The 13,471-nt window shown below is 50.1% G+C and overlaps 1 pseudogene; it reads left to right on the top strand.

Moving 5' to 3' along the window:
* Positions 1–10,864: 10,864 nt before the first annotated feature.
* Positions 10,865–12,775, top strand: LOC121837869 (annotated as a pseudogene).
* The last annotated feature ends 696 nt before the right edge of the window (positions 12,776–13,471 follow it).

The raw sequence follows: 13,471 nt of genomic DNA, 5'->3' as shown, positions 1-13,471 counted from the left end.
CATTGGTAAAGTCTCGGACTGACGGTAATTCCTGCCGGCACTTGCGCAGCACTCACTCTTGGCCTGGGCGATCTCGAGCCTTGGCAAAGACCGCATCTGTTCTCGTAGCACTCGCACGCGCAGCACCAGTCTACACTCTTGACCGTTCCCGATGTAACACAGCTCCTTCATTTCACGCTCGCGCGGAAAGTACCAAAAAAAAAATCATGCGTGAAGAACTTCGAAATAAAACTCAATTCACATTAAATTGCGTCCCTTTTCCCCCCTCAAAAAAAAAGAACCATGTTTGCACTTTGAAACCATGCAGTAACTCGATCCCCGTATTACCCCATGCGCTATCGAGCAAGAAAAAAAAATAGGCACGAGGGCATTCTATGTCTAAATTCCTTATTTACATCCGACTTAAGTAGTCTGCACCTACATTATCCTTCCCCTTAATGTATTCGACGTGAAAGCTATAGTCTTGCATCTTCATGCTCCATCGCATGACTCGACTATTGGTGTGTTTAGCCTTATTTAAGAATTCCAACGGCTGGTGGTCAGTTTGCACTCGGAAATGCTTGCCATATAAATATAGTGCAAACTTTTCAACGGCCCAAACTAGTGCCAGGCATTCCCTTTCAATCGTGGCATAGTTCTTTTCCGCCTTGCTTAACCGTCTGCTTGCGTACGCGACAGGGTGCAGTACGCTATCTTTTTCCTGTAGAAGGACTGCTCCCAAACTGACGCTTGAGGCGTCTGTACGTAGCACAAATTCCTTGTCTAGGTCGAGAGCCATGAGGATGGGAGGTTTACACAATTCCTCCTTCAGGCGCTTGAATGCCCTTTCCCGCTCGTCGTCCCACTGCACCTCGTTGCGAGTTCCCTTTTGGGTCAACACTGTCAGAGGAGCCGCCACCTCTGCGTAGTTAGGAATGAATTCCCTGTAGAATCCAGTCAAACCCAGGAAGGACCTGACCTGTCGTTTTGTTGTCGGCCTTTGCGCCTCTTGGATCTTCGTCAGGATCTCCTGTCTTGGGGCTACTTGGCCTGATCCTAATCTGTGGCCGAGAAAGCTGATTTCGTGAAATCCAATTTCACACTTTTTTGGCTTGACTGTGATCCCCGCATCGCGCAGCCTTCCGAATATAGCCTTTAGTGCATCTATGTGCTCCTCCCACGAGTCCGTTGCCACCAGAACATCATCGATATAGTGGTGTGCATTCGGTATGTCTCTTAGTAGGATCCGCATCAGCTTCGTGAAAGTCGCGGAAGCTGTCTTTAAGCCGAACGGCATGAATCTGAAATGATACAGACCGCTCAAAGCTGAGAACGCTGTTTTATGCTTCGATGATTCTGTCACGGGGATCTGCCAATATCCTTTGGCTAAGTCTAACTTTGTGAAGAAACGTTTACATCCCACTTTAGCAAACGTGACATCTACCCTGGGAATGGGCTCGGCATCGGCTACCAACACGTCATTTAGCCGCCTAAAGTCAATGCAGAATCTGCTGGACCCATCCGACTTCTTCACTAATACTATAGGCGCGTTGAATGGTGATGTTGATCTCTCGATCACTCCCAGCCGCAACATCTCTGTTATTTCCTTTTCCACTGTTTCGTGTACCTTTATCGGCAGAGGGTACTGTTTAACATGCACTGGTGCCTGAGTTGTCAGCTTCAGATCGCACTCAATCAAGTTTGTTTTTCCCGGTAGATCAGAGAAGATTTCTCCGAATTCCCCAATCAGAGTTGCAACTTGTTTCTTCTCCTCTGTACTCAGGGCCGTATTCACCAGTACGTCTTGCCCGTTTTGTTGTCTTGTCAGGGACAGAGTCGGGACATCGTCTATGGCGTCTTCCTCGTCGTTTTTGTTGTCATCGTCAGTTGCTGTTGCCGCGCTGCACCTCGGTGCCGCCGGGTCCATTTCGGTCCTCTCTTCATATTTTTTGAGCATATTTACATGGAAGGCTTTTCTCGTTCCGGCAATCTCCAGCTCATAGTCAACTTCATTTCTTCGTGCCGTGACGATGAAGGGACCCTTCCATTGCATGAGCAACTTGTTATTGTCGCTTGGAAGGAGGATTAGTGCTTTATCCCCTACCTTCATTTCTCGGTTGACTTTCTTCCGATCATAATACGCCTTGTATTTTACCTTGGCTTCATCCAAGTATTGGTGTGCCAGTTTACAGGTCTCCTCCAGTTTGTCTCTCAGTTCCATGACGTAGCTGTACGACGTTTTTGTTTCCTCGTTCAACGCCTCGTTGGACCACACTTCTCTCAGTATAGTTAATGGCCCCCGTACCGTTCTCCCATATAACAACTCAAATGGAGAGAATCTCAAACTGGACTGGGGTACCTCCCGGTAAGCGAACAACAGCGCTGGCAGGTACCGGTCCCAATCCTTGGGCCTCTCCTGACACATTCTACGTAGCATCAACTTTAAAGTTCCATTGAATTTCTCTACCAACCCGTTGCTCATGGGATGATAGGGAGTAGTCAAAAGGCGTCTCACTGACAGCAGGCGACCCACCTCCTTCATCAGGTCGGAAGTAAACGCGCTACCACGGTCACTAAGGACCTCTCTCGGTACGCCGTATCGCGTAAACATGTCGACTAAAGCTTCCGCTACTACCGGAGTTCCGGTGGTTTTCAAGGCTACCGCGTCGGGGTATCGAGTAGCCACATCCACCATGGTTAAGATGTATCGGTTCCCCGAGTCTGATTTGGGAGCAATCGGACCAATGATGTCAATGGCCACCCTCTGAAAGGGAGTTACAATCGTCGGCATGGTACCTAAGGGAGCCTTGCCTACTCTCCCTTTGGGGACCGTCCGTTGGCAAATGTCACACGACCGCACGTACCTCTTAATGTCGCTTTGGACACCCGGCCAAAAGAACTCTTCAGACACTAGTGCTATTGTGTTGCTCACGCCCTGGTGGCCTGACAATATTCCGTCATGTGCCATCCCGGTGACAGTTCGCCGAAACTTTTTCGGGAGTACCAACTGGTCGGTTTTTCTTCCGGAACTGTATGTACAGCTCCTGTACAACAGCTCATTCCTAATGAAAAACTCGTATTTCGTTCTGCCCCTGTGCTTCTTGGTTACTTTCCCAACGTCGTGGAAGCATTTCTTCAGGGTTTCGTCATTCTTTCGCTCCTGGATGAGCTCCTCTTTAGTTGTTTGAAGCAGTGGTACCTCAGGTACTCGCAGTTCGGGAAGCGATGGCGGGGGTCGACATGTAGGTTTCTTGGTCTGCACAGCCCCCGCGGTGCCCATGAACTCTTTATCGCCCCGTTCGAGTAAAGATTCGTCAGCAGAGCGTTGTAGAGACTCCACATGTGTCTCTTTCGCCAGGACGCCTTCCGTCCCGGTCTTCTGTTCATCGGCTGGCTCTGTCGCCAACATATGAGCTTCCCTCCTTTTCACATTCAAACTCCAGTTTGGATCGGGGTCATTGGCATCTCGTACAAGCGGCACATTTCCCAACACCAGATCGTACAGAGGGTCGTTTACACACTTCGCTGTTAACTTTCCCGTGTAGTATGGTGTCCTAACCATAATCTCGGCCTCGGGAAGGTGCCTTACTGTTCTGTCCAGTAGAAACACCGGGCTCAATATTCCCGTGTACGCTTCCTTCGGAACCAAGCTTTGGCGAACAACGACGGTGTTGCAGCCCGTGTCCCTGAGGACAGTTATTTTGTGGCCACCCATATCTCCCTCTACAACTGGAAGATTCTCCACTAGAAACTTGGGAGGATGTCCTACTGCCGAGTTGACAACCGGAATCTTGTCACCATTCTTGAGGGTAACAAAGCCATCTTCGGGCTCGGTCACCTCTCCGTTTCTTGACTTCGTCCAAAGACATGACGCCTGATGATTGTCGTTAGGCTTTGACCTGCAGCTATCTGCACGGCGTCCAGTGTTCCCGCATTGCCAGCAAGTAATTCCTTTGGAGGCCGGCGGACGTCCATGAGAGTTTTCCGCCTTGTGCCCAATTTTGTTGCATAAAAAGCAACGCAAAGCTTTCCTGCCCCCTCCTGTTTTAGACTTATCTGCTAACGCCACACTAGACTGCTTATTCGTCTCGTCGATTTTCGACTTACTCGTAGTAGGCTGGGCCTGAGCCTCTAGGAAAAGGTCCGCCTTTGACGCAACTTCTTGCAAGCTTTGGCATTCTCTCACTCGGAGAAAAATAGTCAACTTGGTGGAGCAAGTGAGCAGAAACTGCTCGACCAAGACCTTGTCACGGAGGGCTTCAAACGTGTGTTGAATATTGGCCATCTCAACCCACCTGTCAAAATACCCAGCGAGACGGGCGGCAAACTGTCTCCTCGTCTCTCCCTCTTCGGGCTTTGCATCCCTAAACCGTTCTCTATACCCTTCTTTAGTGTAGCGAAACCTTTGAAGCAGTGCCAGCTTCACTCTCGCATAATCCAGTGCGTCTTCTGGCGACAACCGACCCACTACCGTCAATGCTTCACCAGTGAGGCACAAACTCAGAGTCGTCGCCCATTTCTGCTGAGGCCAACCCATTCCCGTTGCAGTACATTCAAAGCGTAGCAAATATGCATCTAAGTCATCCCTTCCTTCTTCGAACTGAGGAATTAACTTATGAGGGCTAAAGTGTCGCGCCTCGCCGGTTGTCGCGGCCAAGTTAGTAGCCTCTCCTTCACCTATGCCTTGGATTGCATCCTGACGTGGCGCCCCTGTGCTTTGTACTGCCAACCGAAGTTGCAGAACTTCGCGTTCTTTGTCCAACCGGACACATTCCTCCTCGCGTTCCTGTCGCGCCCACGCTCTTTCTTCTCCTAGTCTAGCTTTTTCATCCTCCATCCATTTCTTCAACTCATCTCCCTGATAACCTAACTCCTTTCCCACCGCCATTAATTTCTCGTTCTCCATGCTGGTCTTTTTGACTCTAGCAATTCGTGTGTGTCCCGGACGAAGTGATCCAATTAAACTGATGGTAAATGGGATCCTGGCAGGCTCGCCATAATTGTCACGTTCGCCCGGTCCGACACGCGAAATGATTGAGACAAGACCAGGTGAGACAAAAGCATGTACATACGTAATAATATAATGAAAGGAAATCAGGAGGTAGTTATCAACAGTAAAGAAAGAAAAGGAAAAGTTCAAAGCAGACCGGAGTCCCCGTGGTCAAGTCCCCACAAAAGCTCGACTCACGCCTGACGTGGCGGGGCTTCAGGAGCGTGGCGGGGCTCGCCGTGGCCTCAGGAATCGGAGCGTTGCCGGGTTCTTCGTGGCTTGAGGAACTGTAGCGTTTCTGGGCTCTCAGGAACCGGAGCGTTGCTGGGCTCTCAGGAACCGGAGCGGGGCCGGTTACGGTGAGGCTTCAGGAGCCGGAGCGTGGCCGGGTTCTCGGGAACCGGAGCGGGGCCGGTTTCGGTGAGGCTTCAGAAGCCGGAGCGTGGCCGGGGTCTCAGGAACCGGAGCGGAGCCGGTTTCTGTGAAGCTTCAGTAGCCGGAGCGTTGCCGGCTTCAACAGGCGACGGGTCAGAACTCCCGCACCTGCCCGTCGTTTCTCGCGATCCTCTTCCTCTCTTCTTTTTCTTCTTTTCTTCCCAGCTCCACACCCGTGACAGAGGGGTCTACCCTCCCCTCAGTACCCTTCCCTCCTCCTCCTCAAGAGCTGCGCTCCAATTTGGCGCTACAGGGCGTTGTAAACCGCTTTCACTTTTTTATGTTCATTATTACACTCCTGCATTTTATGTACGAGGCGGCGACGAGTGTAAGTAGTTCCAAAAAACGAATTTGCTATTGTTTAACGGGTACCTCCTCCTAGGCGAGCATTGTGTCAGCCATCCTTCTGTGGCTTTAACTGGTAAGGAAATCGCCTTTCTGCAATCGTTTGAGTGTGGTTGAGGATGGTGTGTGTCCTCCGCGTGCTCGGGTGCCCCCGTGCGAGTATGGCCTCGGCTCGAGCTGATGCCGCGGGATGTTCTTTTTTCTTCCATCAATACATCGAGTTGTGAGTTTGCGCTTGTCTCTTCCCTCTTCCCTCTTAACTGTGCCTTTCTATTTGTGCGCAATTTTAACCATGTTCAATCATTACCCACTTGCCCAACTAACCACTTTGCTATAGGAAGCCTGAGCCGAGCAGGGCTGGGTTGCGTCAGCTATCACGAAGACCCACCGAAATGTCCTGCCTAATCCTATGTCTGAGAACGTCAACCATGTTGGAATATTTGACCCATATCACGGTGCAAGATACACTGTTTAGGTGAAGACACGGCGGGGCTGAATGCGCGGCGCGAGGAATCAGTGTTCATTCGACGGGCATCCGAAAGGCTGCATTATTTCGCGGCCACCGTGCACCCGGCTGACAGTGTCGCCGGCGGCCGAACAGCGAAACTGTGTGAGAGCGAAAAAAATTATCCCGTTGCCATGACACCCCGGTACACCGTGGTCTTCCTGCCCGAGCGACAACCTCGCTGGAGCTCTGCGCGTGTGGACCATGAGGCGGCACGAGCCGCCTTTGCCATGCCCACGTGTCGACGAGTCATCTGCTGGCGCTGCTTGAAACCATAGTATGAGAGAGAGAAAGAGAGGGACTGAAAAGCGAACTTTATCTGCACTGCGCCAGGAGCGCGCTGTCCTCACCTGAAGAGTATTATCTTACACCGTGACCCATATGCAGCGACGGAACCGTCTGTGGGCGTCGTCTTTCAGCTGATGTACGTGAAATAACGGACGTTTCCGCTCCTGTGTGGACGAGTAGGCGTTGACGGGAAACGCGATCCCTTATTCGCAACTTTAAGCGATGGTGGTACCGCGGTGCGAGAATAGCGCTAGATAGCTCCTGGATGAAAGGCTTCAGTATGAAGGTGCTTGCCTGCACCTTCCTGACGTGAAAAAATAAAGTGAGGCTCTAACACTGCTCGCATACAGCAAAACTAGAATTACTTACGCGTCGCAGACACAAACCTCGTACCGTTGTTCTATGACGATCATCCAGATGACGGCCATTTCGATAAGCACCAGTGCGCCCCCTATAGGTCGTGAAAGCTACGAATAAAAAAGAGGCGGCTTGCTTTTGGTCTCACGTTACTTGCCAGCAATAGTGACGGGCCGCATCTCTTTTCTGCCAGTCGCACGGCTGTTGGTATTTGCGTGCGTTGTTGCCCAATGCCTGGGAGCACCAACAGGAAACGCTCGTTGTCACGGTGAGCTGCGACATCGAGATAGGTTGGGATGGCGACCTGGGTTTCAATGTCAAGATGGAAATATTTCTTGGTGGACGCCGCGAGCTGCTAACCGTTGTGTTGACTGCCTAGATGGCAGTTTTCAGGGCGTCTATGACGGTTCCTAGGGCTCGCATAGTGGGACTCTGATGGGAGTTATCAGTGACGCTTGACAGGCTTGGCGTAGCATACGCAATGACGCGGTCCAACACCACAGGAAGGCGATCTATGAGCAGGTCCGTTGCTGGGGCAAGGGCCATGCCAATCACTTGGGGCAAGCGCCGGAAGAACAATTCGCATGAAGCATTTGAGAGGGTCCGCGGTCGCCCAGCTTCTTGGTGTTCATGGTGGTTTGCCACCCCAGATGCTTCTGACTGTCTTTCTAGCGAGCATTTGCCACTTTTTGTTGTCGTAGAAGTCGTCAGGAGGAGGCGTAACTAGAGCATCGTCCAGTTTATTAGCCACTTCTGAGTGAAGGACGGAAACAACAAGATAGCAGCAGGAGACATAGGTTGTGATTCGCCGTAAGTGAAATTGGGCTTCCAGTTGGAAGAACCCGGCCCCAGGACTTTTTGCCAAGGAGGATGGAAAGTGGAGCTGGATGGCGGACAAGGTACCGTCGTCGTTGGAAGATGTTGCCTGCGTTACTCTGGCTTTTGATGATCGGACGTCCGGGTCACCAATTTTTCGGTAAGGTGCTCGATGTACAGGAGAATGAATTGGCGTCCGTCCAAAAATTAAGCAAGAGACGGTATTTTACTTTAAATAGAAATAATCAAAGCAAAAGGGATAGTTTATGAAGAACCGCACCTTTCAGTTAGTAAAAACGTACGTTTATTTCAGGGCACGAAACATCCGCACGTTGACCAGGATCTAGATAACACGGGCAAGGGTAAAAGGGAAGGAGTTATAATCGGGAGGGCAGATAATTCTTTTATCTGTCCTACCGAATATGAACCCTTCCGTTTGGCCGTACCCCGTTTTGCAACTGTATCCTGGTCAACGCGCGAAAATTTTGTGCCCGGAAATAAACATTCGGTCGTTGCCGAATGAGTGAGTATGATTGTGTTCGTGCACGTGCTTCATGTTTAAAAATTTTTCTATTTAAAGTATTCATAATGACAACACGCTCTCTTTTACCAGACAATCTTCGCGCCTGCTCGTGCGAGTCTGCGCGTACGCTGGTTTCTGCATTGGAGTGCTGGCACGCTCCCATTGTTCAGCTGTGGCTCTGCATACTATACACTTTTTCTGATAATTGTAAAGGAGACAACCGCTACATTAGGTATCGCAATGTTCGGTAATTTTAATGCATAGATTGAGCTAATTATTTGTGGCACGTGCAGTTAGATAGAGAAAGCAGTTCTTATACTCACCGACATAATTTTTACAGAACATAATTTGACTTTCAATTTCGGATTGGACATAGAAGAATATCGATTGTTGACCTAAACCAAAAAGGTGACGATTAATTTAACTTTGCATTATAATATACAGAATTACATTTCACAGGTAAAGTAAATAGAATTTACACGTATAGATACATTTATTCGAAGCACTGAGTATGATGACCAGTTTCTTCCCTCAGTCTATATAATCTCCTAATGCGTTTACCTCAAACGTCTACAGTCTACGTTTTCGTCTACGTTTTAACACTTTTTAGATCGATGAAAGCGCGTGCAAATGGTCACTTAGGAAACGGAATCCTTAAAGCAAATGCTACTTCAGAAGCGTAGAGATACACGACGTTTATGCCAACGACCAAACGTTTTTTTTTTAAATTAAATAATTCAAATAAATATATAAGGTCGCTTTTACGGCCAGATTATATGATTTCTAAAAAGATTCCTTCAAGCAAAAGAATCAAAACTCAATTTTAGACCCGCCTGTTCAATACTCAATTATTGAGCCGGATCGAATTTGTTTGCTTGTTAAATTCATCTTGGTTTTACACATATTGATATATTCGAATATCGTTTCACCCCTTAAAATGTTTTTTTGTGGCCACCGCGGTTAATTGTTATTTTAACCATTTGGCTACTTTAGCTCTCTATGGTCCTTAACATGTATCTTGTCGGTTCTTAAACAATAAAAATCTATATGTACGGCGCTCCTGAATGTCAAAAGTGTAAGGTGGTGTAATTTATTTAATCCAAATGCAGTCTGGAATATACGATAGGTCTTCTATTACTGCGTTTAACGAAATTAGATGGCTGGGGTAACATGGTCGCATATTAAAGCCAACAGAACCCCTAAACCAGTGACAATTAATTTGTGCACGCGCTGTAAGAAAGAGATGCGTCATTACAGAAATAGTTTTGGAACGAATGAAACGTTAATGAAAGCGGAAACGGAAGGAACAATAAACGAAATGGTCAAACACAAAACTCCGCAAAAGAAAAAAAAAACTTGCTCCTGAGAGCTAAAGGGAAACAAATATTTCCCTTTTTAACGCACTGCAGCTTATTAGGACACAAGGAAATGAGATTTGCAACGGAGGGACACTGCAATATCTGCGCCTTTCACAATTTAATAAATTCATGAACTGCGTGAGTGATTTTGGTTACTTAGATTAGATGCAATGGCACTTTGACGTGGTGCATTGATTGTTAAGGATAACCTTTATTTTATTATCCCACAAAAGATTATAAAGCGTGAACTGTAAAGCAGAATGATTGCAGTACAAGTAAAGGCAGAGAAGTACGCACACCTTAAAGGGACACTGACCGGGTATTTATGCTCGCCGAGGTTTCTAGTTGTCCGAGTCATATGAAAGCCCAACTACCCAGAACAGAATTTGCGGCTCGAAATTCGTTTTCTTTCGGCCTGAAAACCGACGATCAAGAACAGGCCGATTTGAGCCGCGCTCAATCTCTTATTCGTGGTCATGGGCCGTTTTCCAAGGTTTGGACACAACCACAAAATTTAGTCAAACTCGTTGGTCATTCAAGGGACATAGTGAATAGTGAAAATAGAAAAAAAATATAAAACCCATTTTTTTGTGGATTCTAAAAAGCTCCAATCAGTTTGATATAAAAAAAAAGCTGCACAGAATACCGGGAGCATTCTGTGCGTCCACTAAGTAATTCTGAACATGGCGTCGTTTCGCGTATCGTGGGACTCGCGGGGACGGGGATGGCAGCAGACGATGGGCGTGAGACCTCTACTTCAGAAATGTCGTTCGCGGTACTGGCGAATTCTGTCTGCCTTTAAAAGAGAAATTTAAGACGGATTGAAAAAATTAGTATTCATCCTGTACGACACGCCCTACCTCCAAGCCGATTTGCACGAAGACGTCGCCGAGCCGTCACCCCCTTCTCGTGGCTGAAGACATCGCTCGCGCAAATGTCAAGCACGAAGTGCGTACTGCGAGTTGAATATGCGTGCGAACTATTTCTTTAGTAGGTGCGAATGTGGCCAATGCATGGTGCTGCCCGGCTTCGACTCGGGAGTCCTTTTGCTAGGGGAAAATTGGGAGAAGACGGTTCAACCTACAGTAGCTTAGCGGATTCCATCGCCGGACGCGATAGCAAACGGACGTGCGATGGAGAGCTCTTCAGCGACTACGATAACGACGCTTTCTAGCCGTGGTGATGCTGGCTACGGCGGTTTGCCGAATGACTACGTGGTTATTTTGCCCTCGATTCCCTCCGGCGAAGCTATGAACCACAACAGGGGACGTTGGTACTGAGTAGAAGATTTTTAGAGAGCAGCTCTTAGGGGCCCGTTCCCGGCTTGAGCGGCGTCGCCGTCGGCGTCGGCGTAACCAAGGTCATCCCAAGGTCACGTGGCCCCCAAGGTCATCCCAAGGTCACGTGACCCCCAAGGTCACCCCAAGGTCACGTGACCCCCCCCCCCGAGGTCACGTGACCCCCCTTCCGGTCACGTGACACCCCCAGGTCACGTGACCACCGCCAGGGTCACGTGACCCCCCCCCCCCCCCCCGAGGTCACGTGACCTCCCCGATGACGTCATCGATGACGTCACCGGCATCCGCATCGTCATCGTCATCATCACTGATGACGTGATCAGTGACGTCACTGGTGACGTCATCAGTGATGATGACGATGACGATGCGGATGCCGGTGACGTCACTGATGACGTCATCAGTGATGATGACGATGACGATATGGATGCCGGTGACGTCATCAGTGACGTCACTGATGACGTCATCAGTGATGATGACGATGACGATGCGGATGCCGGTGAGGTCATCAGTGACGTCACTGATGACGTCATCTGTGATGATGACGATGACGATGCGGATGCCGGTGACGTCATCAGTGACGATGACGTCATCGGGGAAGTCACGTGACCTCGGCGGGGGTCACGTGACCTGGGGGTGTCACGTGACTTCGGGGGGGCATCCGCATCGTCATCGTCATCATCACAGATGACGTCATCGGAGTCCGCATCGTCATCGTCACTGATGACTCCCCAAGGTCACGTGACCCCCCCCAGGTCACTTCACCCCCCAGTACCCTTCCCTCCTCCTCCTCAAGAGCTGCGCTCTAATTCGGTGTTACAGGGAGTTGTAAACGGCTTTCACTTTTTTTTTCAGCCTGTTAACCAGGTGGGTGTCCGGGAACAAGTGGAGGGCCTGGGCGTCTTTGAAATGGGACACGTCTGGCTCTTAACGTTGCATACTATTGCAACCAAGAAGAAGCTCCTGGCGACAGGGCACCTGCAAGTTAAAGACCGCTTGTGTCTGGCCATCGACCCCAATAAGCAGGAATTAAAAGTCAAAGTTCACTGGGTGGCGTTTGACGTGCCCGCGGAAACTATCCGTCGAACCTTCCAATCCTATGGAGAAGTTAAGGGAGTCAACCGCGAAAAGTGGAAGGTCGAGGGCCTGTCGGACGTGGACACCACGACAGTCGTCGTGCGCCTGGTGCTTCGGGATGTCATGACGCAGGAATCCCTCGCTCACCAGATCGGATTCCGACGAGGCACAGAACTTGTGGTCGAAGCCGGGCGCGCGCCGGTGTGCCTTCGCTGTCATCGCTCGGGACGCATACGGCGTGAGTGTAGGGCGCCTAGGTGCGAAGAATATCGAGCCTCCGGGCACGACGCAAGGGACTGCGTGCGGTCGTACGCCCGAGGCGTCGCCAGCCATACCGCTGACGACACGGGCATGAGCCACGACATGGACGAGGCCGAGGCGGAGGAGTCAGTGTCACCCACGACGATAGCTCTGTGACCAACAGAGCTTCAGATGACGGAGGCGGAGGCCAGCACGGAGCCGTGTGTCGCGCAAAATCAGGCGTTCACCACTCCTACGGCACTGGGAAATGCACTCATGGGCGAACCTGCGAACAAAGTGAAGGTGACGGCGCAGGAGGCACCGGCCGCGAGCGACATGACAAAGGCCTCCGAGGGTGAAGACCCGGGTGAAATGGACTTCGAGGCCAAGGTTGCCAAGCGACCGTTCAACGAAGCGACAGTGACGACCGACACGGCTGGCCCTTATTCTGAGTCGGGGCTACAAGAGGCCGCGAGCAAGAGGGGATGCTGAAGAGGTGGCCGCGGCGGGTCGTCGGCTGTACCCCGTGGCGGCTCGTCGGCTCTATCCCGAGACGACGAGCAGTGACTATCTGGTGCTGCCGCCGCTCCCTTTCAGTCACATAGGTGAGCGCTATGCTCAAGGTTTGTAACTTGCTCAATGGTAGTGTCTCTTGAAGGTTTATTACGTGTCGCTACGCTGAACGTGCGGGGACTCGCAGCTAGCCGTGGGCAACAGCAGCTCTACCGACTATTTACCAAGCATGAGTTAAATATCGTGGCCATTCAAGAGACCAATGTAGAGAGTGAGGGTCAAACCGACAGTATATTTCCGTCGTTTCTGTCGCGCTATGAAGTCTGCGTGAGTCACGCTGTTGGTTTGTCGGCAGGTTGCTGCTTGTTCCTTAAGAAGGCAGTTGCTGCTGTCGTCCACACAGTTAAGACATGTTTTTTGAAAATATTTATGGGTTTTGTCAGTGGCGATCGACTTATTATATTTCTAGGACACTAATTTTGTTTGGAAAAGGGACTGCCGCTCCAATGGAGGGCGCTACAGAGACGGCAGTGTTATGGCTTTAAATAGCCTTATTGGGCACTGTCAGTTGGACGATATTGCGTGCTGCGTGACTCGTGCAAAGGGCCTTATGTACACCCACTCGCAAGGCACCAGTCACGCCAGGTTGGACTGAATATACATTTCCTCGGATCCGGTTCCCCTGTGTGGTCGTAACTCGGTCGATTACGTTTCCTTTAGCGATCACTCCATCGTTAATTCTCAGTGAGG

This window comes from Ixodes scapularis, unplaced genomic scaffold, assembly GCF_016920785.2.
Source record: "Ixodes scapularis isolate PalLabHiFi unplaced genomic scaffold, ASM1692078v2 PGA_scaffold4__175_contigs__length_147842914, whole genome shotgun sequence".
In the NCBI taxonomy this organism is placed as follows: domain Eukaryota; kingdom Metazoa; phylum Arthropoda; class Arachnida; order Ixodida; family Ixodidae; genus Ixodes; species Ixodes scapularis.
The sequence above is the reverse complement of the archived record's forward strand: the minus strand, read 5'-3'. Positions and strand labels throughout refer to the sequence as shown.